This window comes from Equus caballus, chromosome 1, assembly GCF_041296265.1.
Source record: "Equus caballus isolate H_3958 breed thoroughbred chromosome 1, TB-T2T, whole genome shotgun sequence".
NCBI lineage: Eukaryota > Metazoa > Chordata > Mammalia > Perissodactyla > Equidae > Equus > Equus caballus.
This window is the reverse complement of record NC_091684.1, coordinates 193,090,743-193,118,560: the sequence shown is the minus strand read 5'-3', so window position 1 is coordinate 193,118,560 and position 27,818 is coordinate 193,090,743. Positions and strand designations below refer to the sequence as shown.

The 27,818-nt window shown below is 36.6% G+C and overlaps 1 long non-coding RNA gene and 1 pseudogene across 1 annotated transcript in view; both read left to right on the top strand.

Annotated features, from left to right (window-relative positions):
* LOC138925217 (uncharacterized) overlaps window positions 1–27,137 on the top strand; it is an 85,116-nt gene extending 57,979 nt beyond the window's left edge. The window contains exon 3 of the long non-coding RNA XR_011441135.1: window positions 27,007–27,137. This is a non-coding gene — a long non-coding RNA (uncharacterized lncRNA). The remainder of the gene's footprint in view (window positions 1–27,006) is intronic.
* Window positions 5,938–7,628, top strand: LOC100062944 (14-3-3 protein zeta pseudogene; annotated as a pseudogene).
* Window positions 27,138–27,818: the final 681 nt, after the last annotated feature.

Sequence of the window (27,818 nt, the reverse complement as noted above, 5' to 3'; positions counted from 1 at the left end):
CCAAGAACACAGAGAGGGCAGACCTGATCTTTGCTGCCTCAGGCAGCAAATGATGCTCCTACCTGCTCCCATTCTATTGGCGAGACTTGTTCACATGACAGCCTCTAGATGCAGGGGGCTTGGAGATGAACTTTAGCTGTATATGGACGAATATGAAATAACTGGATGAATGTATAGCATTATCTTTGCCACATATTTTAAAAAAATGTTCATGGCATCTACTAATTTCTATTAACATAAGCACATTTAATTTGAAAAATTAAATAAAGGGAATGGTTTGATTTTTGGATTCCCAAGCACCATTTTCTAAGAATAGTGCCAAAGCTAAAATTTGGTCATTGAATCTCAGACCCTTTTGTTTGAGATCTAACATCTTTTCACCATGGATAATTCAGAACGAGCCAAGTCATGGACTTGGTTAGCAAGGAAGAAATGAGTTCTAATTAACTGTAGACACAATCTCCGATATATTTGATTATTAACATATATAATACAGATAAATACTGTATCTCTATACATCTGTATTATATATATCTATATTATATATAGATATACATCTAAAAAGGAAATAAATCCTAAAAAGCAATGCGCTCATATAAGAGATGTGAATATTTGATTTCTGTGAAGCCATAGGATCTGTCTTTTTGTATTAAATCTATTTATTATTTCATTTATTTATCCTCTAATTCACCCATGAATTCAGTAAATAGCTATTGAGTCCCTAAAAATAGGCCAGACACCTTGCTAGAGCTTAAGGATAAAAATAAACATAAACAGGTTCCCTATGTGTAAAAAGGTTGTAATCTAGTTGGGAAGAGTTATTTCTCACTGCTTAAAAACAAAAACAAAAACCACAGAATTAAACACCCAATTCCGAAGGAGAAAGACATGCTTCCAAGCGCCGAGGGGCAGAGATGAGGCTGCTGCCACCTCTTCTTGGGAAATGGTGAAATCAGATGATAGACTCACCGAGGGAGGGGGCCATGAGTGTTGAAGGTTGCTATACATTTTCTAAAAAGAATTTGAGAAGGTGTCGCTGACATTATCTAGGACTGGGTGGTAAGTGTCCTCACGAAATATCTGAATAAAATGTCATTAACTCCAAAGGCAATTTTGGTAATAGATTTTTCTTTCCTGCTTTGGACCTGTGCTCCTCTGTTGGGATTAGGCGTACATGTATGCACATGGTCGGGTGAATATAGATTTTATATAATCTATTTGGGTTATTATTTATTTTAAAACACATTTGACTTTTAAAAAATCTTTCAGATAAAACATGGATATAGCCTCATTAAGAATTAAGCAACATGGCAGCAATTTTGTAAAATCTCGTAATTTTTCAAAGTCAATATTCCTTTAGAGAATATGAATCATGAGCATGATAATGTTCTTCTTTTGATTTTAATAGCATCACAGAACGTTTCCACAAGAAGTTTGACATTTAAAAATTATGTTAGTAATGGAACTTACAGAGGATAAAAGATTATATTAAATTATATTGTCATTAGTTGAAAAATACTATTTCTGCATTTTTATCCCTGAGGGTGTCTTCTCATACCCCCTATTCCTGTCCCCCCTGAATATTATATGTGTTCTCTCTCAGAAATAAAGAATTTCCTAATATCATTATATTTTATTAATATTATCAAAATCCTTGTAGTCAAGATAGACTTATTTGGGCCAGCCTATGGGGCTAATGGGGCAGGACAGATTGAGAAGACATTGGCTCTGGGAAATGGCCTAGACATAAGGGGTATGACAAATATTGATGGTTTAGACAGTAACCTAAAATGAAGACACCTGGAGGCCAGCCCTTGGGCCAAGTGGTTAAAGTTTGGCACATTCCACTTCACCAGCCCAGGTTTGCAGGTTCAGATCCTGGGCGCACACCTGCACCACTCATCAGCGGCCATGCTGTCGTCACATTCCACATGCAAAATAGAGGAAGATTGGAAGATTGGCACAGATGTTAGCTCAAGGCAAATCTTCCACAAGTCAAAAAAAAAAAAAAAATGAGGTAGATTGGCATGGGTGTTAGCTCAGAGCATATCTTCCTCACCAAAAAAAAAAAAAAAAAAAGTATTAAGGTGAAGACACCTATCAATATGTGTTCTGAGGGCAAATGAAAAGTGAATTTACAGAATATGGTATTCTATTGAAATGGACAGGGCAAGTAAGATATAGAGACCCAGAGTAATAGGAGTTAGCATTGGAGGCTTAGACTGGGTAGAGAAAAAAGGCGTGATGAGAATACGTATTTGGGTTTTGTTCAGACACGCGCGTGTGCGTGTGTGTGTATGTGTGTGAATTTGTTTCCTGACTTTGTCAGTAGAGGATTTAAATCAGTTAGAAAAACACATGTACTAGGACCTCTACCTCTGGTCAAGATGGATTAACAGGGACTGAGTAGGATGTCCAAAACAAATACAAGGCAGGACAAAAAGATGTAACCAAAAGCTGGTTCTTTGAGAAGACTAACATATTAATAAACATCTGACCAGACTGACCAGGAGAAAAAGAGAGAAAACACACGTTAGGAATAAGAGAGATGATATCACTACAGATGCTGTAGATATTAAAAATATAGTTAGGGAATACCATAAACAACTTTATACCAATATATGTGACTATTTAGAGGAAATAAACGCATTTCTTGAATGACATACACTATTAAAAGCTTGCTTAAGAAAAATTAGGTAATCTCAAAAACCGTATATCTATTAAAGAATTGAATTTCCATTTAAAAGTCTCAACACATAGAAAATAGCAGGAAATTCTACCAACTTTAGAGGAGAAATAATATCAGTTCTACATAAACTCCCCTGGAAATCGAAGAGGACTGAATATTCCCCAACTTTTTCAATGAGGTCAGCATTACTATGACACCCAAATCAGAAAAAAACGTAAGAATAAAAAATAACTGTGCAATATCCCTTGAGAACATAGATGCAAAAAATCCTTCCTAAAGTTTTAGGAAATCAAATCCAACAATATAGAAGTGGGAAATATGATGACCAGGTTGAATTTATCCAAGAATGAAAGGTGGTTTGCATATTTGATAACTAATCAATGTAATTCACCAAATTGGAAAACTAAAACTGAAAAAAAAATATGATCATCCCAGGAGACACACAAGAATGCAGTTGACAAAATCACATCTCCATTGCTGATAAAACTATCAGCAAACCAGGAATAGAAGGGAATCTACTTCAGTTTGGTAAAGGGCATCTACAAAAAGCCTCGTGGTCGCATAAGACAGCATGATGAAAGACTGAGGCTTTCCCCCTGTGATCAGGAACAAATCAAGGATGTCTGTTACTACTTCCACTCAACTTTGTGTTAGAGCTAGTAAATAAGTTTATCAAGTTTTCAGGAACAAGCTGAATATATAAAATTAATTTTACTTCCATATACTAGCAACAAATATTCACAAATTAAAATAAAATCGATGCCACCTATAGCAACAAAGTTATTGAATATTTAGAGATAAATCTGACAAGGTGCAAGATACATACATTAAAACTATAAAATGTTACTGAGAGAACTTGAAAAACACCTAAATAAATGGAGAGGGATACCATATTCGTGGCCAGAATGATCAATATTGCTAAGATGACAGTTTTCGCCAAATCTATAGATTCAATAAAATCACAATAAAAATCCTAGCAGGAGATTTGTCTTTGGTAGAAATTGCCAAGTTGATTTTAAACTTCATATGGAAATGCTAAGTAACTAAATGTAGTCCCAAAATTTAAATCCTTAACAAAGAAAAAAAGTTGGATGGCTAATACTACCTGATTTCAAGGTCTATTATAAAGCTACAATAATCAAGCCAGAGCAGTATTGGCATCAAGCTAGACAAATAAATCAATGGAATAATGAGAGAGTCCAGAAATAGACACATACACATGAAAAATTGATATTTGACAAAAGTGCAAAAGCAGTTACCTGGAGAAAGGATCACTGTTTTTAAGAAACAGCCTGCAATAATTGGATACCACATGCCAAAAACACAAAACAAAACAGAAGATAACAAAAAACGAATTCTAATCTACAACTTGCAGCATATAAAATATTAACACAGAATGGATTAGAGACCTAAATAGAAAATCTAAAACCCTAAAACTTCTAAAGGAAAACATGTCAGTTTGGCTAGAAGATTCAGACTTTCTTTCTCATGCTGCAACTCCGCATGTAGTTATTCCGAAGCACCTGGAAGTACAGGAAACACACTCCTCTTAGCTAGAGAAGACAATTTAAAAAACCCTGAAAACACTGGAGAGAAACTTGGCCTAAGTCACAATTTTGATTAGCTTACGCTATAATTACATTCAAACGTAATCTCTAAGAGGGAGCATTCTTCTTGACATGCCTTGCAAATAAAGTTGGCAGTTAATGAGTGCATTTCCGGGATAAGGTGAAAAGTTCTATACACAGTGTCAAGGAAAGATTGCACTGGACAGAGTTAAACTGGCAAGAAAGACTGTTCAAGGCTGTTGCAATAGGAGAGAGAGATTGAATTCAACTCCGCTAAACAAAAGGCGGGAGGGTTTTTAAGCGCTAGGGCGAGCTACTGGGCGAGTCCTGGAGGGCTTTGGGGGCAGAGTGGTCACTGTGTTTAGGCCGTCTGTGTTTGCTAAGTGGCGCTCACGGTAGTTAGGCTCCTGCACTCTCACAAAGACTGGGAGATGATTGCATTTCAGAAGACGGCTCCCAGGTCCTTGAGAAAGACATTCCTGAGCAGTAAACTGTGCAAGAGGCTGGGAGAGGGTTTATATCTCAAAGGGACAGAGAAATAATTTACCATTGAAAACTTTCTAAACTACTTACTCTCAGAAAAGGCAGGTCAGGGGTTTATAGTTTGAAAGAAACCTGTTTAAAATGTAGTCAAACTGAGGGGAACTTTAAGGCCTCGGGCCATCTTGGTCAACAAATTACTGGGAATATTACGCAGAAGTTTAACACAGCCAACCTTGTTCCTTTTCACAAATGCAGATTTTACCACACAAAAGAGGACAGAAGGATTAAGGTAAATCCATCATCATGCTGGAAAACAATACCTCAGAGAGTGGATTTATGGTATCTTTTTATGTGAAAATACGTATGATTTTACTTATTCTAAGGACCTGGAATGCCACGGCATAATGCAATGTAATTGTCCTACTTGAGGCTCATTATTGTGATTTATGATGATTTGTTTTTGTGATGATGATTCTCTTCTTTCGATATCTAAACAGACTCTAATTTTTTATTCTTTTCGTGTATCTGACTTTAATTGTTCAACACAGATGACTTTACTCTCAATAGATTCAAAAAGTTATAAAATATTTCATTTTGTGGATTTTTAAATGTATAAAATTGCAAATTATATGTTAATAAACCTAAAATTTTTGTGCCCCATTTTGCTAAGTTATCATGTTGAAATAATATATTCTGACAATAGTAACTTCAGGGTTTGTCAGTTTTTCTAACATAGCGTAGTAAACCATACTATATATTACTTTCAAGGGGAAACGTGTTTGAAATGTTTGTGTTAATTAGGTCAATTTAAGAATTAAGAGGTAGAGTTAATTATAGACAATGCTGATTATATACAACCTTTGTTGTAACTATGAAGATTTCAAGACTGTTTTAAAAGGAAAATGTAGGTGGCAAAGAAGCTGATTTCTATTCAAATACAGTACTGTGGTAACCGGAATTCAGAAGGAAGCAGGGAGACCCAAGGCAGTCAAACCCGGCCAGACACCTGAATACGTGACTTGTTGCCAAACACTGTAAAAGCCTGGAGAAAAATTTACTGAAGAGGTTGGTGATGGGATAAACATTCATCTTTTCCTGAGCTGAAATTTCTGCAGGCGTTCATAGGACCAGTTTGGAACTCTCTTCCACAAGGAAAAAGAAGCTAGTGTAATAAATTTAGGGATGAGGAAATAATATTTCTTTCATAGTGCTTTCTTATACATTTTGCCACAAATTGAAAATAGAAACACGGAGGATGTGAGCAGAGAGATCGAGGGACGGTTTCAGCCCTGCCACTACCATCGCTCACGGACTGCAGAAAATCCCACTGTCACCCACTTCCAACACAAACTTCCAGGCGTGGGTGAAAAGATGTTGGTGCAGAAGGCCAAACTGGCCAAGCAAGCTGAGAGATATGTTGACATGGCGAGCTGCTTGGTCTGCAACTGAGCAAGGGGCTGAATTATCCAAAGAGGAGAGAAGTCTCTCGGTTGCTTATAAAAACCTTGCAGGAGCCCATAGGTCATCTTGGAAGATCATCCCAAGTATTGAGCAAATGAGACAAGATGCTAGGAAAAAGAGCAGATGGCTTGAGAATACAGAGAGGAAATGGAAAGTGACCTCAGAGATATCTGCAAAGGATTTACTGTCTCTTGAAGTTCTTGATCCCAATGCTTCAAAGCACAGAGCCAAGACTTCTACTTGAAACTGAAAGGAGAGTACTACTGTTACGTGGCTCAGGTTGCTGCTGGTGATGACAAGAAAGGGATTATGCATCAGTCACAGCAAGCATACCAAGAAGCTTTTCAAATCAGACATAGGAAATGCAAACAACACATCCTCTTGTACCGGATTTGGGCTGTAAGTTCTCTGTGTCTATTGTATGAGTCTGAACTTCCCAGAGAAAGACTGCCCTCTTGCAAGGATAGCTTTTATTCTCCAAGTTTTATTGAAATATAATTGATATATAGCATTATATAAGTTTAGATATACAACATAATGATTTGAAATATGTATATGTTGCTAAGTGATTACCACAGTAAGTTTAGTTAACACTCATCACCTCATAGTGAACAAGTTTTCTTTCCTTGAGACGAGAACGTTTAGGATATACTCTCTTAGCAACTTTCAAACATACAATACAACATTGTTAACTATAGTCATCATGTTGTACATTGCGTCCCCGGAACTTATTTATTTTATAATTGGAAGTTTTTACCTTTCGTCCACCTTCATCCATTTTGCCACCTTCCCCACTGCCCCTGACTCTGGCAACCGCAAAGCTGACTCTGTTTTGATGAATTTGGTTATTTTAGATTCCACGTATTAGTGAGATCATGGTGCTTGTCTTTCTCCATCTGTCCCATTTCTCTTAGCACAATGCCCTCAAGGTCCATCCATGTTGTTGCAAATGGGAGGATTTCTTTCTTTTTTATGGCTGAATACTATTCCATTGTATATATATATATATATATATATATATACACACACACACACACACACCACATTTTCTTTATCCATTCATCTGTCGATAGACACTTTGATCGTCAAGGCAGCTTTGGATGAAGCCATTACTGAACTTGATACAGAGAGTCACACAGACAGCATGCTAATAATGCAATCACTGAGAGGCAGCTTGACAGGGTAGAGGTCAAATACCCAAGGAGGCAAAGCTGAAGCAGGAGAAGGAGGGGAAATTAAACAGCCTCCCGACTTTTCTATTTCTCATTCTGAAATTTATACAGTGGACCGTTTGTTGTCCATATTGCCCCACAAATAGCTGTCCATTACAATTTATGACAAATATATGTTACTTCTATTCGAATTTCTATGTTTAACACAGTTTTTATGTTTAACATTAGGGGAATAGAGCCAGTTAACATTTAAAGATTGATCTGTTTTCATTTTTTTTTTAATATTCAGACTTGATTTGTTTCTCCATTTATTCAGCTCTTGTTTTAACAAGATATTTTATCTTGCTTTAATAAGGTTTTGTTATTTCTTCCTATAGGTTTTGAACCTTTATTTCTTTTTCCCAGAAGTGTATCATTTTATTTGGCTATTGTCAATTAGACTCTTTTTTTATTGAAATATAATTGACATATAACATTATATTAATTTCAGGCATATAACATAATGATTCAATATTTGTATATATTGTGAAATGATCACCACAATAAATCTAGTTGACATCCATCAGCACATATAATTACATGTGTTTTTCTTGTGAGGAGAACTTTTTAAGATCTACTCTCTTAGTAACTTTCAAATATACAATACAGTATTGTTAACTATAGTCACCAAGCTGTACATTCCATTCCATGACTTACTTATTTTATAACTTGAAGTTTGTACCTTTTGACCCCCTTCATCCATTTCACCCATCCCCCACTCCCTGCTTCTCGCAACCACCAGTCTGTTCTTTGTATCTATGAATTTGCTTTCTCCTGTTCGTTTGTTTTTTAGATTCCACATATAAGTCAGGTCATATAGTATTTGTCTTTCTCTGTATGGCTTGTTTCATTTAGCACCATGTCTTCAAGGTCCATCCATGTTGTCACAAATGGCAAGATTTCATTCTTTTTATGGCTGCATAGTATTCCATTGTGTATGTACAGCACAATTTCTCTATCCATGCATCCACTGATGGACTCTTAGGCTGTTTCCCTGTCTTGGCTATTGTTAATCCTGCTGTAGTGGACATGGGCTGCAGATATCTTTTTAAGTTAGTGTTTTTGTTTCATTTGAATAAATACCCAGAAGTGGAATTTCTGGATCCTATGGTAGTTCTATTTTTAATATTTTGAGGAACCTCCATACTGTTTTCCATAGTGGCTACACAAATTTACATTCCCACCAACCGTGCACAAGGATTTCCTTTTTTCCACATTCTTGTTTTTTTTGTTTGTTTGTTTGTTTTTATTTTTCCTTTTATCTCCCCAAAGCCCCCTGATACATAGGTGTGTATTTTTAGTTGTGGGTCCTTCTGTTTGTGGCATGTGGGACGCCACCTCAGCATGGCTTGATGAGCAGTGCCACGTCCATGCCCTGGATCCGAGCTGGCGAAACCCTGGGCAGCCAAAGTGGAGTGCATGTACTTAACCATTCAGCCATGGGGCTGGCCCCTCCACATTCTTGTTGATATTTGTTATTTCCTGTCTTTTTGATAATAGCCATTTTAACACATATGAGGTGATGTCTCGTTGTGGTTTTGATTTGCATTTCCCTGATGATTAGTGACGTTGAGAATCTTTTCACGTACCTGTTGGCCATCTGTATATCTTCTTTGGAAAAATGTCTGCTCAGATCCTTTGTCCATTTTTTAGTTGGATTGCTTGGTTTTTCTTTTGCTGTTGAATTGCATGAATGCTTTATATCTTTTGGATATTAACCCTTTCCCAGATATATGATTTGCAAATATTCTCTTCCTTTCAGTAGGTTGCCTTTTCATTTTGTTGATGGTTTCCTTGGCTATGCAAAAGCTTTTTAGTTTGACATAGTCCCACTTCCTGATTTTTGTTTTTGTTGCCTTTGCTTTTGATGTCAAATACAAAAAAATCATTACCAAGACCTACGTCATGGAACTTACTGCTCATGTTTCCTTCTAGGACTTTTAACGTGTCGTTTCTTATGTTCAAGTCTTTAATCCATTTTTAGTTGATTTTTGCATATGATCTAAGACAGTGGTCCAGTTTCATTCTTTTTCATGTGGCTGTCTAGTTTTCCCAGCACCATTTAGAAAAGACTGTCCTTTTCCCATTGTATATTTTTGGCTCCACTGTCATAAATTAATTGACCATACTACATGTGGGTTAATTTCTGTATTCTGTTCCATTCAACTGTGTGTCTCTTCCTATGCCAATACCATACTGTTTTGATTACTATATCTTTGTAATATAGTTTGAAACCAGAGAATGTGATGCCTCCAGCTTTGCTCTTCTTCCTCAAGATTGCTTTGGCAATTTAGGGTCTTTTGTGGTTCCATACAAATCTTCAGGTTGTTTGCTCTATTTCTGTGAAAAATACCACTGGAATTTTCTTAGAGATTGCACTGAATCTGTAGGTTGTTTTGGGTGGTATGGACATTTTAACAATATGAATTCTTCCAATCTGTGGGCATGGACTATCTTTCCATTTATTTATATCAGTTTCTTTCATAAATGTCTTCCATTTTTCAGTGTACAGATCTTTTACTTTCTTGGTTAAATTTATTCCTGAGTGTTTTATTCTTTTTGAGGCAATTGTAAATGGGATTGTTTCATTAATTTCTCTTTGTGATAGTTTGTTATGTGTGTAGAAACGCAACTGACTTTTCTATGTTGATTTCGTATCCTGCAAGTTTACTGAATTGATTAGTTCTGACAGTTTTCTGGTGGAAGCTTTAGGGTTTTATATATAATATTATGCCATCTGCAAATAGTGACAGTCATACTTCTTCCTTTCTGATTTGGATAACTTTTATTGCTTTTTGTTGCCTAATTGCTCTGCCTAGGACTTCCAAACTTATGTTGAATAAGAGTGATGAGAGCAGGCATCTTGTCTTATTCCTGATCTTAGATGAAAAGCTTTTAGGTTTCCACCATTGAGTATGATGTTAGCTGTGGGGCTTATAATATATGGCCTTTATTATGTTGAGGTATGTTCCTTCTACACTCACTTTGTTAAGAGCTGTTCTCCTCTTGAGGTGGCCAATATGGGTATATGGAATTTTTATGAGTAGTACTTTAGTACTTTTCTACGTTGTGACTTCATAAGGGCTTGTGTTAAAATTGCTTCTATGTCTAAGCAAAGAAAACTGCCTACATATTGGTTTGTCATGATATAGGATAGGATAGATAATTTGTTCCTATAGTTATTGTGAGTACGTTAAGGTTTGCAGCACCTCAAAGACTGTGGTAGAAATACATACTCCATGTGTACCTGTGGAATACACAAACTCAATGTGCACACTGTTGATTATAGCTGCAGAATTGTTCCTTTAGACAAAGCTGTGACCCAGTTTAGTCTAGAGAAGGGCAGAAATTATTCACATTGCATTATTTGTAAAGTTACCTATTATATGTTTGCTTTCATTATTTTTGCAACACTCATTTTATTTGCATTCAAATATTTTAAGCAACCTAAGCACAAAGATACAAGTAAAGATGCAGTTAAAATGAATTGGTCAATATCCATTATTTCATGGATATCAAGCAGAGAAGTAAAACAAAACCCAAGTGCTTACCTTCTTTTAGGTTTTTGGATTTTGTGACTTTTTTGGGAAACTTATCTAACATGCATGTGCTGTAAAAACGTTTATCAGGAAAATAAGTTAAGAAGGTGGCTAGTTTTGTTTAATATATTATGAAATTTTCATGAGCAATCCAAGCATAATTATTAAGAACATGTGTATTGAGTTGATGTAAGTGGAATAAAAGTTTTATGAATAGAAAAAAAATAGAAACATGAACTCTCAATTTTTCTTTTACTTTATTCTTCAGTTTAACTTTAATGTTAAGAAATACATTTTATCTTCTTTGGTGTCAACATTTAGCTTAGAAGGTACTTTTCTCAAGTCTTTCTCCTGCTTTCAGAATGTGCTTTAGAAATGTGACTGATTTTAACGTATACTTTTCACCATTCTTCGCCTTTGCTGTATTTATTGATTTATAATGCTTTGAAATTTTAGTTATTTATTTTAACAAAAATAAGTTTAATACTGCTCATACATGATTCAAAAATTATCTTATTCTTTGGTGAGAAGATGAACATGTGAATATCCTAGAATATATCCAAGAAATAAATACTGGAAGATTAAGCTGGTGGAAAGTTCAGAGCTTTAGAAGGTACACACGTCTTTTCTGCTGAGGCCAGAATGCTGGTAAGAGCAGCAGCCGCTGGCCAGACCGGAGTCCAGTGGGCCAGCGGTCTGAGCAGGGGCACCGCACTGACCAGGAGTCGGAGTCGAACATGAGGAGTCCTGTTCTAAGCAGATGAGTTTGTAACCAGAGGTGACTGCCAGGCAAAGAGTGACTAATTTGGGGCAATGAAGCTGATGTCATTGTGTTTTGGATGATAACTTTCTTAAGCATGCCTTAAATATTTGTTGACTGATTGGCAACCCTGGCTTTTTATTTTATGAGATGTTGAAAGAAGATCTCTGAGTTGGATTTGAAGATTTGTTCTAAGAGAACATTCATACCTTATTTTACATTTTAATTTATTGGTGAGATATAAATAAATATCACAGGGTTTTAATAAATCAAAGAACAACTTTTACTACAGATTCATATTGGAACTTACAGTACAAATAATTTTATAGAGGAAAAAATATATGTATCTGTGAGAGACTGCATATATAAATGGGCAGTGGCGGGCCATAAATAAAAATAGAACTCTGGACCACAACCTCTTTAGCAACCAGGCACGGCAGCCAAACCACGACCTCTGTAGCAATCGGCCCCAAACAGCAGAACCTGATGAGTATCTGCCAGCTTCTGTAACTTTTGTCCCACTGATAACTTAGGACCAATCGGAGAAAACCAAATATGCTTCCCCAGCCCAACCCCATAGGGCGCCCTGCTATGTAACAAGCTCTGAAGAGGCACCGCCTGATCTCATCTGAGTGCTCTTCATTCACTTCCACATCTGAAAACATAAATATGCGGGATACTGAAAGTTATAAAATCCCAACAATATCGTCTAAGATTTTTAAATGACAATTTCAGAGTGTAAGTTACTCAATATTAAACAATTTCATGACAGTAAAAATTCATTGACTCTCTGCCACACATTGAGAAGCAGTCAATTTTAATTTAGATTCTAGCTTTCCAACCATTTCTTAATTTCGAAATATCGATTTCCACATCTACACTTACAAAAGCGAGCGAGATCATCTGAAACTTATTTTAATATATAATTTATAGTGGTCCTTTGAGTCATTAACCCAGGATCATACCTGATAATTTGAAGTTTTATCCAGAAAAGAATTTTGACTTTCAGTTAGTTGGTGAGGAATATCCAATATTTAGATAAGAAATTCAATTATCTTTTCATAGAAGCCCAGATAATTAGAGCTCAGAGAGCCAGAGGGGTTATGCTGTTTCATTTTAATGTACAGCTGAACCAATTCTGTTTTTAGGTGTATTTTTCATTTCAATAAATTGGATCTGCCTTAGGAGCCATAAACTCACACTACTGCATTTGTATTTATTGTTTTTTAACTAATTCTTTTGCTAAATAATACATTAAGTTTTGTTCTGTTAAATAATAGAAACCCCTAACTTTATAAAAATCTCCCTAGACTTTTCTTCTGAGCTATCATTTGGTTATGTTCAACCACAAAATACAATGGACATGCCATAGGAACTTTTCTGAGGCCTTTAAAGTAAGAAACAAAGGAGACAACACCTGGCAATGTACGATTCAATCAGGAAATCAAGGGTTCATGAGTGCTTCTCAAACTTTTCTACACTTGATAAAAATAACAATAAATGCAAACACATATAGTGTTTATTACGTGCCAATGATTGTTCTCAGCACATTACAGGTGTGAACTCATATAAGCCTTACACCAATTCTAGGTAAAGTATAATTTCTTAACACTTCCTTTAGATTTATAATTTTTGTTATCTAAATCAATGGCTCTTATATTTTAGATTTGAATATAATTTAAAATTAAAAAGAATGGGAAACAGTCACAGGTTATTTTTTGCCAAGCAAGGTCATAAGAAGCTACATACCACCATCAGTACAATTACTATCTACGGCCATTACCTTTTCATTAAGAAAACAGATGGTTTACCATCAAAACAAGCCAAACTCAGAGTAAAGGGCACTTCTTTACTGAAAAAAATAGTCCTTTATGAAAAGCTTATTTTATTCCTTATTTTTTCAGATTTTAACATGCTTTATTGATCATCGAAGTCAATCTGTGATTTTACCGTGAAAAATAAATCAGAAATTTTGATAGGTCCAACTAGTTGAGGGTAAAACAGTCAATCTTTTTGTTAATATCACTGAAAACAGAGAACAGTCAAATTTCCCTAGTTTTGTGTGAATAAATTAATTGGCTGCGTGAATTCTTTACTTTTTAATTATGAATTTTTTTTTGCCTAATGACTGAAAGCAGTGAATAAAGTGTAAATGGTAATAGAAAAAAAAAATGAAGCAGGAAATTCACACACAAAAATGAAATTCACACCTATGCTCATTTGCCTGTAAAACTGTCAAATAAATGTGTTTGCATCCTGAGCGATGAGTTTGTTTTCCTCGTGCTCTTCTTTAGTTACATGGCTTCTTACATCTGTGAGTTGGCACTTGCTTCTCTAACGTCCTCTACTTTGCCTTTAATATCACCCTACCTGTGGGTTACTAAGCATCATATTTCAAGGTCAAGAAATTTGGTGTCTGTTTGTAGAGCATACAAAGCATAACTCAACTTTTTTTTTCAGTGGTTTAACTTTGAAGCTATTTTAATTTGTTACTTAGATGCCACTTACTAATTTTTTCATTAATTACTTCTTCAGCTCTTTAGTTGGTCTATAACAGTGATATGTTGGTTATTCTTGTGGATGACTAATAAAATGAATCAAAATGTACCCTGTTGGTTGAACAGAGAGTTGGATGATAATTCAACTCTACATAGAGACAAATGATCACTGAGAGTAATCTAAGTGCTAGATTAATGTTTTATTGATTTGTGAAAAGGAACGAAAATGTGGTCATGTTCTTTGCTTTCAAAGAGGATATTACTTTTGGAATGGTTACTTTGATTACATTAACACCTTAATCAAAGTAAGCAGAAAAAGACTCATGATTACATGGTGATCAACTAGCAAAATGTTACTTAAAAATATCTGACACAATAATGTGAGTGCGACGGTGGAAATATGAGTTAGGAAAAGTTGATTTGCTTGGTGATTCATAGAGAGAGTTCATGGAGGAAACGACCCTGGTAAAAAGAGTTTTCTACTGCATGGTAATGTATTTGATCTCAGCTATCTCATTTCATTTGAAAAATTAGTTTAAAATAATTTGTAATGTAACATATTGTAGTGGGTTGAATTGTGGTCCCCCCAAAGATATGCCCTAATCCTAACCCCCAGTACCTGTGATTGTGAATTTATTTGGAAAAAGGGTCTTCACAGATCAAATTAAATTAAGAGTTCTGAAGAGAGAGTAAAAAAGTAGGAGGAACTATGAAATGGACAAGGCCAGTACCTCGAATATTGTGAAGAGAAGCTAATATAAGGAAAGATGGGTCAAGCAGGAGGCCAATTCTGTATAATTCTGATATAATAATAAAGAAAATATGGTTTGGACATTTAATAAATAAGTAGATAAAATGTCCCAAGATGAGAGCATCCCGAATCACCAAGGTGGGTGCTAAGTCCAATGAAACGTGTCTTTATGAGAGACAGAGGGGATAAAGCCGTGGGAAGATGGAGGCAGAGATTGGAGCGTTGTGTCCACAAGCTAGGAAATGCCAGGGATTCCTGCAGCAACCAGAAACTAGGAGAGAGTCACGAATGGATTCTCTCTCAGAACCTCAAGCAGCAACCGATCCTGCCAACACTGATTTTGGATTTCTGGTCTCCAGAACTGTGAGAGGATAAATTTCTTTCGTTCTTTTTTTTAAGCCATCAAGTGTGGTGATTAGTTACAACAGCTCTGGTAAACTAATACACTTATGCAAAGACTAAAATGTCAGAAGATTGTAAAACTAAAACAGACACTAGTTACAGCATATTGATTCGACAGGAATTAAGTAGAGGATTAACTCTAAATTATGTCTCATCCCTACTTTTATTTCATGTCTATATTAACAAGCTTAAATAAAATTAATTGAATTTGCAACAGCTCTTGATTTCTTGTTATGTTCCAACACCATTGAAGATAGAGGAATTATATAAATGGGTATAGTGAAGTCAAAATTTACAAGCAGAAACTGATTGAAAATGAAAATTAATTTGGAATCCAACCATTTAAAATATCTAGGGAAAATACTTCCTGTAACATAAATATTTAGGGAGAAAGTCACTTGGGAAACTTTTGAATGCTTAAGCAAAACTTGAAAGGTGTTAACCAAATGATGTTAATTGCTGTGAGATTAAATAGCAAACAGCAGAACAAGAATCTTTATGCATGAAGTCTTTCTACTTTTCAATCAATTATTGTTTGTATAATTACTTAGCAATTTTGTTATCTATGCAATAGTTATTTAAAATCAAGTCAAAAGAATGCCACCATATTTTTGGGAAATTTTTTTATGCCCTAAGTTAGGCTGACTCCTAGATAAATGCTCTATATTTATCCAGTTAAACTTGCCAAACATCTATTTAAAAGAGCAACTAACTGACATAATTTTGGTCAGATACTTAATCCTCTTAAAATGTATTTTAGAAAAGAATTAAGTAGCATTTTTTTTTAAAAAAGATTTCTACTCAGATTTGTACAGAATCTGGATGGTTACTGTTATTGCCAACTATTATGAGAATAAATGTTTGTGTCCAAATGCCAGAATTTTGAATTCATCATAAACTTCACAGAAGATAGAGTTCTCATTAAACAAACAAAATGTGGCATCAAGCCAAGGGGATGAAGAGAATTGAAATCTCACTTTGGATAAATGTCTAATTAATCATTGTTGACTAATTAATTCAACTCTTTTATTCCTAGTCTAAGCTCTTCTTACTTGGTATTAAAATATATAACAAATGGAGTTTCAAGAATATATTTTGAAAGATGCTGTGTCAAAGTAAAGGTTATCTCCTGATGAGATTTTTAATTAATTAGAGAAAAGTTCAATAGAGGTTTAATATGAAAAAAGCTTCACTGTTACAACTTGTTCTGATGCGCTACAGAGTAAAGTAAGTTTGTAAGGCAGTATGGAATATGTTTTAGTAGCTGAAGTTTCTCTTTATCAGAACATATTAAGCTTATTTTGTGTTTTGTAAAATTTCTATTGCAGTAGGTATGTAGGGAAAGCACCGGAAAGATATGTATTAGTGGTAGATTAGTTTTAGATTCGATTCCTCCCCCTACAACCTAAAACACTGAATGAGCTAATCAATGGAAAGCACGTCATCTACTAAACAAAGCAGATGGGCACTCAATAAGTGCTATTTATTATTATATTTACAATTTTATTTTTTATTTATTCATCTTTACTAGACATTTTAGAATGTCTCTCTCATCTTATTTTTTAAGAAGAGTAGCCCTGAGCTAACATCTGCTGCCAATCCTCCTCTTTTTTTCTGAAGAAGACCAGCCCTAAGCTAACATCCGTGCCCATCTTCCTCTACTTTATATGTGGGACGCCTGCCACAGCATGGCTTGCCAAGCGGTGCCATGTCCGCACCTGGGATCCGAACCAGTGAACCCCCGGCTGCTGAAGCGGAACGTGCGGACTTAACCACTGAGCCACGGGGCTTGCCCCTTGTTCTCTCATTTTAAAATCTGAAAAAAAATTGAAAATATTAGTGGATTTTAATAAACCTTTTGATTATTGAAAATGTGTCTCTTTTTACTCTATTTACTAATTAAAGAACTGACAGGGATTAGAGTTCACATATGTTCTTACACGATAGGATACATAGCTGGCTATTGCTGATATTTTCCTGAGTGGTGTCAACATCAGGGCAAGGATATTTATAAATACCTTTGCGTTAACTTTCCTGCCTCTCCAACTCCATTAACCTTCACCTTTGTGCCATTTCAACAACCCAGCCCCTTGAACACACACTGGATTTTGTTATCTTTTAGAAATGCTATTTTTCTAAAATTGTTAGAAATATTGTGTTTTCTTTGCCTACCACTTGCACAACTATCTCCGCAATTAACTGAATCTTTCATCATGGAAACTCTCAAAGCCTTGATCATCTTATTTATTTGTTTGTTTGTTTATTTGTTATAATTATTTTTACTAATTTGTTGGGCCTTTCTTGTCTTCACTTCCTTCTCATTTTAAAGCATATCTTATGGTCAATATGAGCCAACAGTGTTTTGACTACAATCAATAGAAAAACAGCTAAGTCTGATTAAAGCAGAAAAAGTGAAATAATAACCGTAGGAAGGGCAGGGGTGTAGCTGGTCCTCATGGAACACTGGAAATGGGTGATTTATTCAATAACTGGTACTAAAACAATTGGCTAAGCAGGGAGGAAAAAAACTAAAATATTTAATTTAATTTATATTTATTTTTACAAAAAAATAAATTGAGGATCTATTTAGAAAAGCAAATTTATAACTCTAAAAAAAAAGGAAAATCTTTTTATAAACTTGGGATAAGGAATAGTTTATTAAACAAAGGACAAAGGGAAAATATTTAATGTATTTTACAACCTTAAATTTTATATTTATATATATATTTATACCACAGAAAACAGCATAAAGTTCAGAGCAAGCTGCAGATTAAACATTTGTAATGCATACAACTGACAGAAGGCTGACAATCAGAGTAGGAAAATAATTTCTAAAAATCAATAAGAGAAAACACACAGTGGAAAATTGGCTAAAGACTATTGTATCATCCGGGATTCAGCAGGCATCCTATGATACATTCAAAAGGGGATTTGACGAGAGTTTGATACAAGGACTCTTTACAAAGATCAGGACAGGATTTAGGAAACCAACTAGGGATAGACCAATTCTGTGAGGCCAGGAAAAGAAGAAAGAAAAATGAAGGGGTAAGAGAAGAGAGAAGTTACCAGAACACAAAAGGGATAAGAGGGTTGCATGACAGGAGCTGCAGCCTCTGGTGGAGGAACACAACAAACCCATGGCAATGAGCAGCGAGATCCCAGTGGATAAATATCCAGTATCATTCCTGACCTACTCTCTGGATTTTCTGCTAATGTCTCCCTTTGGGCAAAGCCAACTGGAAGCCAAAGGGATGGGAACTAGCACCCAACTTACACAATTAAATCTCCAATTAAAGGTGGCCAAATCTAAGCTTCCAACAGTCTAAAATTTTGCTCAGATGGGTGATGAGAGATGTTCTGTTACAAATAGGTTTTAACTCAAAGAGACTGATTTGAGGATATGTTGTTAATAGAGTGTCAGATTGTTTGCCAATTAAAATATCCATGAATGAGGTTAAAACTCCATTAGCCCATACAGAGGGCCTCTAATTTGAGCAATACCATAGGCCCTTTGCACCAGTAGTTTGTTTGGTGATGGGCAAGTCGGCAAGATCTTCGAATAGTAGGGTATTTGCCAAACTGGGTGAAAGAGAGAGAGAGAGAAAGGACATATCATAAGCTAGTTAGAACGAGGAATGAAAGGCCATAGAGCGCTAATAAAGACAGACATATGCTCTCATTGACATAGGACACATTTAAGAGGTAATAGAAAATGTGTACGCCGTTGTAGGCTTTATGAATTTGGTTCATGAAACAAAAAGGCTATTCTGGAGATCCCAACATTACATATTTTATATTTATAAGCCATATCTAGTCTTGCTGCAAATAATACTGTCAACTGTGGATCAATTAGTAAAACTGTTGGATGCGCTGCCGATACCGTACTGCCATATTATCACTGTGATGTATGATCTAACATTTTTTCCTACTCATCAAAGTAGGATCTATTAGGTACGTTACACATAGCATTTTGATGCCTGAGAATCTTTCTGAACTTATGGGACTCTGAATGACCTAGACCACTGCCAACCCCTGAGATAATCAAAAGGTGATGAAGATTGAGCTATGTGTGGAACCATTGAATTTCAGAAGGGAACAACAGTAAAACTGTCTCGTTGGACAGGCAGTAGCAATGGCCATTGCCTAGAGAAAGCTGCTTTATGGCGGAGGTAGACACACAGCTTCCTAGTTACCTAATTGCTTTGCATTGCTGAGAATAGTGCACTTAAAACAAGTAGAAGAGACACTATCATCTTACCACAAAAGACTTCCATAAAATCTTCTTTTTAATTAAATCTTTAGCATGATACTATATAGAGATAACTTCTGTAGCTGATTAATTTCATGCTTTTTAGGGGGAGAGGAGCATTTTCTTTGAATAGTGGTAATCATGCAAAAATATTATCTGTGCCTGAGACTTTTTAAAAATTACTTAGAGTGCTATCAGTTTTGTGTGACACAGAGAGAAACAAAGCCAGAAATTTGCTTCAAAAACAAACAAGAACAAAGCTTTTTTTTTCCTGTAACAGGCATAAAATGAGCCAGAATAAGCATAAAACTGGCCAACTGGTCTAAGTAGAGAGCTTCTCCAGGATATAGTAAAATCAGATTAGAGCAAGTAACTCTCACCTGCAGGATTTGCAGAAGATACCAGTGGGGATTTCATCTGTTTTGAGAGAGAAAGGGTAGACCCCACCCCAGGGTTTTGTATGAGAAGCTAGGAAAGTTTTTTAACTTCTCTTTAAAGTTGGAAGTGCAATAAAAGAAGAAAAATTAACATAGATACTAGTTAGTGATGATATTAGTGTTGATACTAGTTGTGATGAGCCTAGTGGGTAATAGTATCCCTTATTAACCACGATCTCTGCCATGCGTGTTACAGATATAAAGTGTTTCAACTATTGTCCTTATTATAGAATCTTAAGATTGGATAAGGCCTTAGAGGATCATCAAGAAGTTGGTGTTTGAATCCTTTCTATAAATTCCTGACAAGCATAGCCCATCTTTGCTAGAATACCTACTGTGCAAGGGCGTTTATTTATGACCTTCTAGGACCACCCACTCTCACCTAGGGATAGGTTTGATTTTAGACGCTTTCTCTTGAGTGTCTGTCTTCTCGTGGCTCCTACCTAGTATCCTTGCTGTGATTTATGTGAACCATAATAAAAATGTCTACTCCGCCTTCCACTGGCTAGCCTGTCCATATTTAAGGCATCATGGTGTTTGAGACTTTTTTCATCTTGGGCTGAGTCTTTTGTACCACATGAGAAATGAAACTTATGGGCAGGGCTGGCCTTAAACAAAATTGTTTATCAGGTAGTATTTATCTTTACTAACATCTTTCTAGGGTGTTCACACTGGTACATCTTCTTGGTCCCAATGATTGCCATGTCCCACCTAAGTTACAGACGTATTGCCACTAAGTTACCAACATCTCCATCCATCCCAGCACTCACTGAGCAGTTGAGACTATATCATTCTTTTGATACTAGCTATCCCACCATTAATTATTATTATTTATTTTATAAGTGTGTTTGTGTTTCTCTTCTATATTGAAAGGTCTTAAGAGTGGGGAAAAATTGTGTATTTTTTCTATCATCATCGACAATCATCTTTATCACTGTAAATAGCTAATGTATTACATGCTTGTTGTGTGACAGACAATGTTCTAAGGCTTTGCATTACATGTATTAACATTTCAAAATATCCTCATGAAATAGGTGCCATTATTAGTCCCATTTTACATATGAAGGCACTGAGGCACAGAGAGGTCAAGCAGTTTCCTCAAGATTACAGACGTAATAAGTGTTGGAACCATTGTTTGAACCTGGGCAGTCTGGCTTCAGTGCTCACTCTCATAACCACTATATTACAGTGCCATCTACAATCTAACATAGGAACTTTCACTGCCTCTCAGCATACTTTCCTTGGATGAGTTCATCTGTGCCCCTGTTTTTAACATCATTTAGATACCAGGTCTACTATCTTCTGTGCTTCATATCTTTATTTTACACTGCAAAGTGTGCAACTCCATGTGGAAGCACTATGACTATGTCAAATGCAAACTATCCCCAAATAAATTCATCATCTTCCCCTCAAAACCCTGCCTTTTCTTTGTCCCCTCTTTCTTCAGATGAGATCATCATATATGAATTTGCCCAAGCTAGAGATGCAGGCTTCCTCGTGGATTCCTCCTGTTCCCATGCTCGACCACCTCCACTGAATCTCAAAGTCCTAGAAATTCTACTTCAGTGTTTCTCTAATGGGACCTCTCCTCTCCAGTTTCATTGTGATTATCTTAGTTCAGCTTTTCATAATTTTTCATTTGAACTATTGCAGATCTAGCCTCAGAAAAGTCCTCTCCTCAAATGTTGCTCCCTTCTGATGGATCTGCCACAGCACAGCCAGAGAGCTTTATAAAACATAATAGTGAGTCTGTCATGTACCTGGTTAAAATGCTTAAATATCTTCCCACCTCTTTCAGGACAAAAGAGACTCTAGCAAATCAAACAAAACCCTTCATAACCCAGCTTTGCTCACCTTTCCAGCCTTACATATGGTCACAGGTTCTTAAGCAATCTGCTGTGTGCTGTTTTCTGTGCCAGGGTGACCTGCCACTCATGGTCTCTCCTTGACCAACTCTTATCTGTTTTTGGAAGATTAGCTCAAATGTCACCTTCTCTTGGAATTTTTCCCTACAGCCACCGACACACCAATATCTGATTAATCTTCTCATCACTGCATCGATGGTTTTCTATGTGATTTCAGCAGGATGGCAATGGTTGATTTTTACTTTTTCAAGTCTATTTTCCTGATAGCCTGTGAGTTCCTTGAGGGCAGTTGTTGTGCTTGCTATTGTTGTAGTCGCAATGCGTGGGAAGTTACAGACCTACAGCAAAAGTTAGTTGGATAAATGTTGATAATGCCTCCAAGTCTATTAACAGAAATGGGAGGGCCTAAGGCCAGGATGGGAAAAGGTCTCATCTCTGTGCTAGCTCTCACTGCTCGAGGGGCTCCTGGGAACACGGCGTTGACGTGGATGCTGAAGCAGCGGTTAGCGTCAGTGGAAGTGTGTTGGAATTTATTACTGATATTATCAGGGGCCTGGTAGGGGAAAGGGAGAGGTGGATTTGACTACCTTGATACTGTTCTGATGATATTTTTCATTAGGATTTGCCTTCAGATAGGAAATCCTCAAAGATTATTAAGATGTTGATGCTCCTTGAAGTTAATTTTTAAAAATAATGAAATCTTTGGAACTTATTCCAGGGGCTGGAAACTTGCCTTTGGCCTTAAAATTATGCCACTTCTTCAAAAAATGGGAAGGAGTAGAGTACGGTGGTTAAGTTCCAGAGTGGGGGGTCAGGCAGTGCTAGTTTGAAGCTCTGTTCTACCACTTATTACTTGCTTGACCTTGGGCAAGCAACTTAACCCCTCCTGGCCTCAGTTTCATCATCTAGGAAATGGGAGTAATCATGCTGATACCTACTATCATTATAATTCTAACACACCTCTACAAGAATAATTTTAGGGCTGGTCCCGTGGCCCAGTGGTTAAGTTCGCACACGCTCTGTTTGGGAGGCCCGGGGTTTGCTGGTTCGCATCCTGGGTGTGGTCCTGGCACTGCTCATCAAGCCATGCTGAGGTGGCGTCCCACATAGCACAACCAGAGGGGCCAACAACTAGAATATGCAACTATGTCCTGGGGGGCTTTGAGGAGAAGAAGAAGAAGAAAAAAACAAAAGAAGATTCACATCAGATGTTATCTCAGGTGCCAATCTTTAAAAAAAAAAAGAATAGTTTTATACAAATATGTCCTATTTAGAGACTTACGCCAAATCCAGAGCATTCTAGGTTAAATCCAATTACATGTACCATTGGTAAGTATACTTGGCTCACATACTGTAGGACTTCACCCAATGTGCCGTTATGCAACGCAGAACGTAAGTGCTTCACAGTGGAGCTAAGTAATTCCAAGCAGGTCAGTTTACATTGTGAAATGTGTAATGTAGGCAGACGATGGTAAGAAAGGACCATTGAGTTCCTTCTGAATGCTGGGCACTGTTCAGATCCTTTCTACTTCTGCTGAAATAATATGTGCAAAAGTCTCAGTAAGGTGTTTGACACACTGACACATACATATGCCACTAAGAGCATTATTTATAATCTTCACCAAAACTAAACAGAGAAGGTGGATTTATTTGATACTGAGATATATGTTAAACTCCTCTCTATAGTCAGCAAAGACACAGTCGATGTCTTCTATTTACTGAGCACTTTGTATGTGGCTGACACTGATTCTAACTTCAGTAATCTCTAGATCGTATCTTTCCCCAGGTAACCCTGATGAGACCATGTGACAATTCCAGACATTGGTGAATGATCACAATGCTCTGGTTAAATTGAATATAATGATGTGTGTTACTAAGAAGAGGTAAGGATACGAATGATTTTTCCAAGGAGGAACCTGAGGGTATAAGCTTGTTGTCATGGGAACCTCATCCTGTGGCCACTATACGGATCCGGGGATATAGACTAACACACTGTATACTAGTAGCTCACAAAGAACAGGATTTTGAAGGAGTGTGAAATTACCAGAAGAAATGTATTTCTTACCAACTTAGATACGAGAACAATTTCTTGACTTTTCCTTAGCGAGGGGAAAAGGCAGCTTTAGGGAATCTGGACTGCCCTTTAGAGCCCAGTTTCCACCCAACTGAAAGTTAGGCCTGATAGGGTTTGACCTGAAGAAAAGCAGAACACCTGATCATGCAGACGCGAATGCGGGACGCCTCACAACGCACGTGTTTCAACCAAGCTTCTCAAAACAATAATGAAGTGCGTTGGGCAGCTCTCTTATTTCATTTTAGAGTTGTTAAAAGAATATTGAAGTAAAACCATGGAGATGAGACTCGCTTGTATAAGCAGGGATTACACAGAGATGAGTTATTTAACAGTATCTCCACTTCCAAGCGTCTGAATGTGGGTCTTCATCACTGATCCCAAGTTAAATTTGATTGCCCTGTTATCCTTTATTTTCAAAAACAAAAATCACACCCCTTAGTATGACAGCTGAGGCTGCCCTGGGAATTCAGCGTTTTGCTGAGGAGAAGGAAAGCCTCATAAGTGGACTTGGTAAGGTTTTTTTAAGGAACCACAGACCTTATTTTCTTCTTAGCGCTTGGTGGTTCTGGGACTGGTGGGCCGTGCGGCCGAATGTGCTGCAGCGGCTAATTTAAAGTTCTGAGGGAGTTTAAACCAGCGTGCATTTTTCATCACAGACAGGTTAAAAGGTTTTTCAAGTATCCTGCTTATTCATAGGCACCTGGGATCCGGTAGGATTGCATATCTGCCAGGACCTCGGCAAATATCACTCCCAATTTGGCCCTGTAAAGGACAGCCCCAGAAATTCTTTACACTTGTCCTACCTGGAAATCGACTGCACATTTTATGGCAACTTTGGCTGTGAACTCTTCATTTCAAGGCTCTACATCTTTATTTTAATATGCATTGCTGTTCTTTATTTGTGCACCCAGGGAATACTAAATTCAAGGTAGGCTGTGAACGACGAGGGTCATCGCAGCTCCCTTTAAACTGGCTACTTCGAGAGCTGGAGAGCTCCTGACAAAAATCGCATCCGTGTAGTTTTTGCTACTTTCAGTTCTCTGTAGAGGCCATAGTAGATTGATTCTTACAAAGAAAAATTATGCTTTTGGTGACCTTACTGCCATATATGAATATGCATCCTATAATGTATTGTGTAGTCAGTGCATTGTATTGATATCAATACTGCCCTTTTATTCAGAACGAGAATAGTTTGACACAGAGGCATGTGAAAGAGGAAAAAAAGATGTCAAAACAGAAGGGTTGTTCACACAGCTGCGAGACATTGCTATCCCCTAACGTCTTCTATAAAGCCTGCAGCCTCAGACCTACTGTGGATAAATAATGACATGTTATCAAAACCACACCATCGAGTTAAAATGGTCCATGTCAAACTAATTCTGCCTCACCAGGTATTTCTTCCCATTGATAATACTCTTTTTGAAAATAAAAAAGGGTCCACAAATTCAGATGTGTATATTGTAGGGATGATATACAATTGTACTTCAAGCTGACTGCAAGCAATCTGTCAAAAAACAAAGCTAAATTCTGAGTAATAAAATCCATCAGATGATTGATATCTTGCATTAAAGTGTGAGTTGAAGAAAGCAATTTTGTTTATGGGAAAGTCTTGGCTCGGCACATTTTTCATGTCACATAAAGATGGAAATCTTACCTTATGGCTGTAGATTACTGTTATATTTCAGCTTCTGTAATTGTAAAAGGACACACATCTGTTTTAAAATAAGAACTATTTTCTTCTGATAAAAATGAGCTCATTTTAATATAGTTCTTTCTTCCAATACATATCATATTCTCCTTTGCTTTCATTCCTATGTTAACTCCTTTGTGACTCTTTATTTTAGCAAGATTTAATAAACAAATGCATCTTCTAAGAATTTTCAGAATTTCCAGATTGCTCTGTGTTTGTGGGCACTCTATGCTATTAACAATCAGTTAAAGATATAAAGCATTTTTACTTAACATTTAAGAATATTGTGAATTGAAGAAAACTGGGTCAGCATGTTCTCATTTTTCTGTGTAGGAGAGAAATGAGTGGTGATATTAAAAATTTTGTATAATTTCCGAAGCTTATCACTTTCCAATTTCTTTGTGTTAAGTACTTTTTACATAAAGCTTTCTAAAAATGCACAGTATTTATAGTTGACAAAATGCTAATGTATACATCATTAATCTCCATCTAACCTTTGAAGTATGAATTAATATTGTTACTATTTTTGTCTTCCTCTTTCGTATACCAGGAAACTCAGGCTCAATGAGTTTAAACCATCTGCCCAAAGCTGATCATGTAGAATTTAGCAGACTCCAGTCTTTTGATGTGGTAGAATTCTAAATGATTTTAGCTCACTTGCCTTCTGACTTTTATGGGTAGGCCAACTCTAGCATCGGAGTTAACCTACTTTGACTGAACTAGAGCTAAATTTAATTAAAAAAGTTTTGTTTTTATTTCTTTGGAGGAATGTGTGGCTGTTGAATAAGATAATGGAAATTGGTCTTGCAATGGATGAAGAAGAGACTTTTGTTACCTCTGAAACAGTAAACATCTTTTCAACATAGAGGCAATTAATATTTAATAAATATTGAGCAAAAATAGAAGTATTAATGCCATAGCAGACCTGTGTAAAATTTGTGAAAGTTGAGCGGTATATTCTCTCTTTGGATCATCTTTGTATACCATGTAAAAATTTCTTTCTTAGGAGAAGGACAATAGCTAAATCTGGATTCAGCCCAGTGTTATTCAGGTCTGCATTTCTCTTTCTGGTATCACAACTTCATGTCCTTTTCTACCCTTCTGATTCTCTAGCGGGTAAGCTAGTTCTAAAGTGGGGCCCAATGATTGATTCCTAACTTCTGGTATTCACACTCTTATCTAATTCCCTCCGCTCGAGTGTGAGCTGCCCCTAGTGACTTGCTTCTAATGAATAGAATATAACAAAAATTACAGGTGGCACTTCCGAGATAAGGCTGTAAAAGACTGACTTCTCTCTCTCCCTCTCTCTTGTCCACTCCTCCCTCTTAGGCTGACTTTGGTGAAGCCAGCTGCCATGTTGTGAGCTGCCCTTTGGAAAAAACAGTGTGATGAAGAACTGAGATCCTGCCTACCAGTCCACAGAGAACTAAATCCTGCCAACGACCACCAAGCAAGCCTGGAAGCATAGCCCATGCCAGCTGAATGTTGAGATAGCTGCGGCTTTGGTGAACCCTTGACAGAAGCCTTGTGAGCGAGCCTGAGCTGCGGGACCCAGCTGGTTTGGTTCAGACTCCTGACTCACAGAAATTGTGAGATAATACACGTGTGTTGTTTCAGGCAGCTAAGTTTTGTGGTAATTTGTTGCCCTCCTAGATATTCTACATCGTGTCATCTTACATTATTTTCAAGCAAGCTCTTATCAGTGTCTAAAATGATCTTAATTTATTTGTTGTTTATTATCTCTCCTACTCTGACTAAGATCTAAATCTTCTAAGAGTTTAATCTTATCTTTCTTGTTCATCTTCAGTTGCCCAGTGTCTAGAAGAGCACCCGGCATGAAGTTACTGGTGCTCAGTCATGAATGAATGAATGAATGAATGAATGAATGAATTTACTTAGAGTTTTCTCTCCAGGCCTTTGTAATTGTCTCTCCCTAAAATAGAGAAATGGCTTAGGGCAAAGGCATTTGCTTTTTCTCTTTATCTCTACCTACAGAAGGATAATTTCTCAATTATTTTTTAACCTGCTGCTAATCTTCTTTCTAACAGCTTTTTCACTATTAACTTCTCCATGTCCAAAGGTCTTCATAAACAATATTCCTGTCATTTTCATTTTGCATAAAATTAGGTAAACACAAAAAA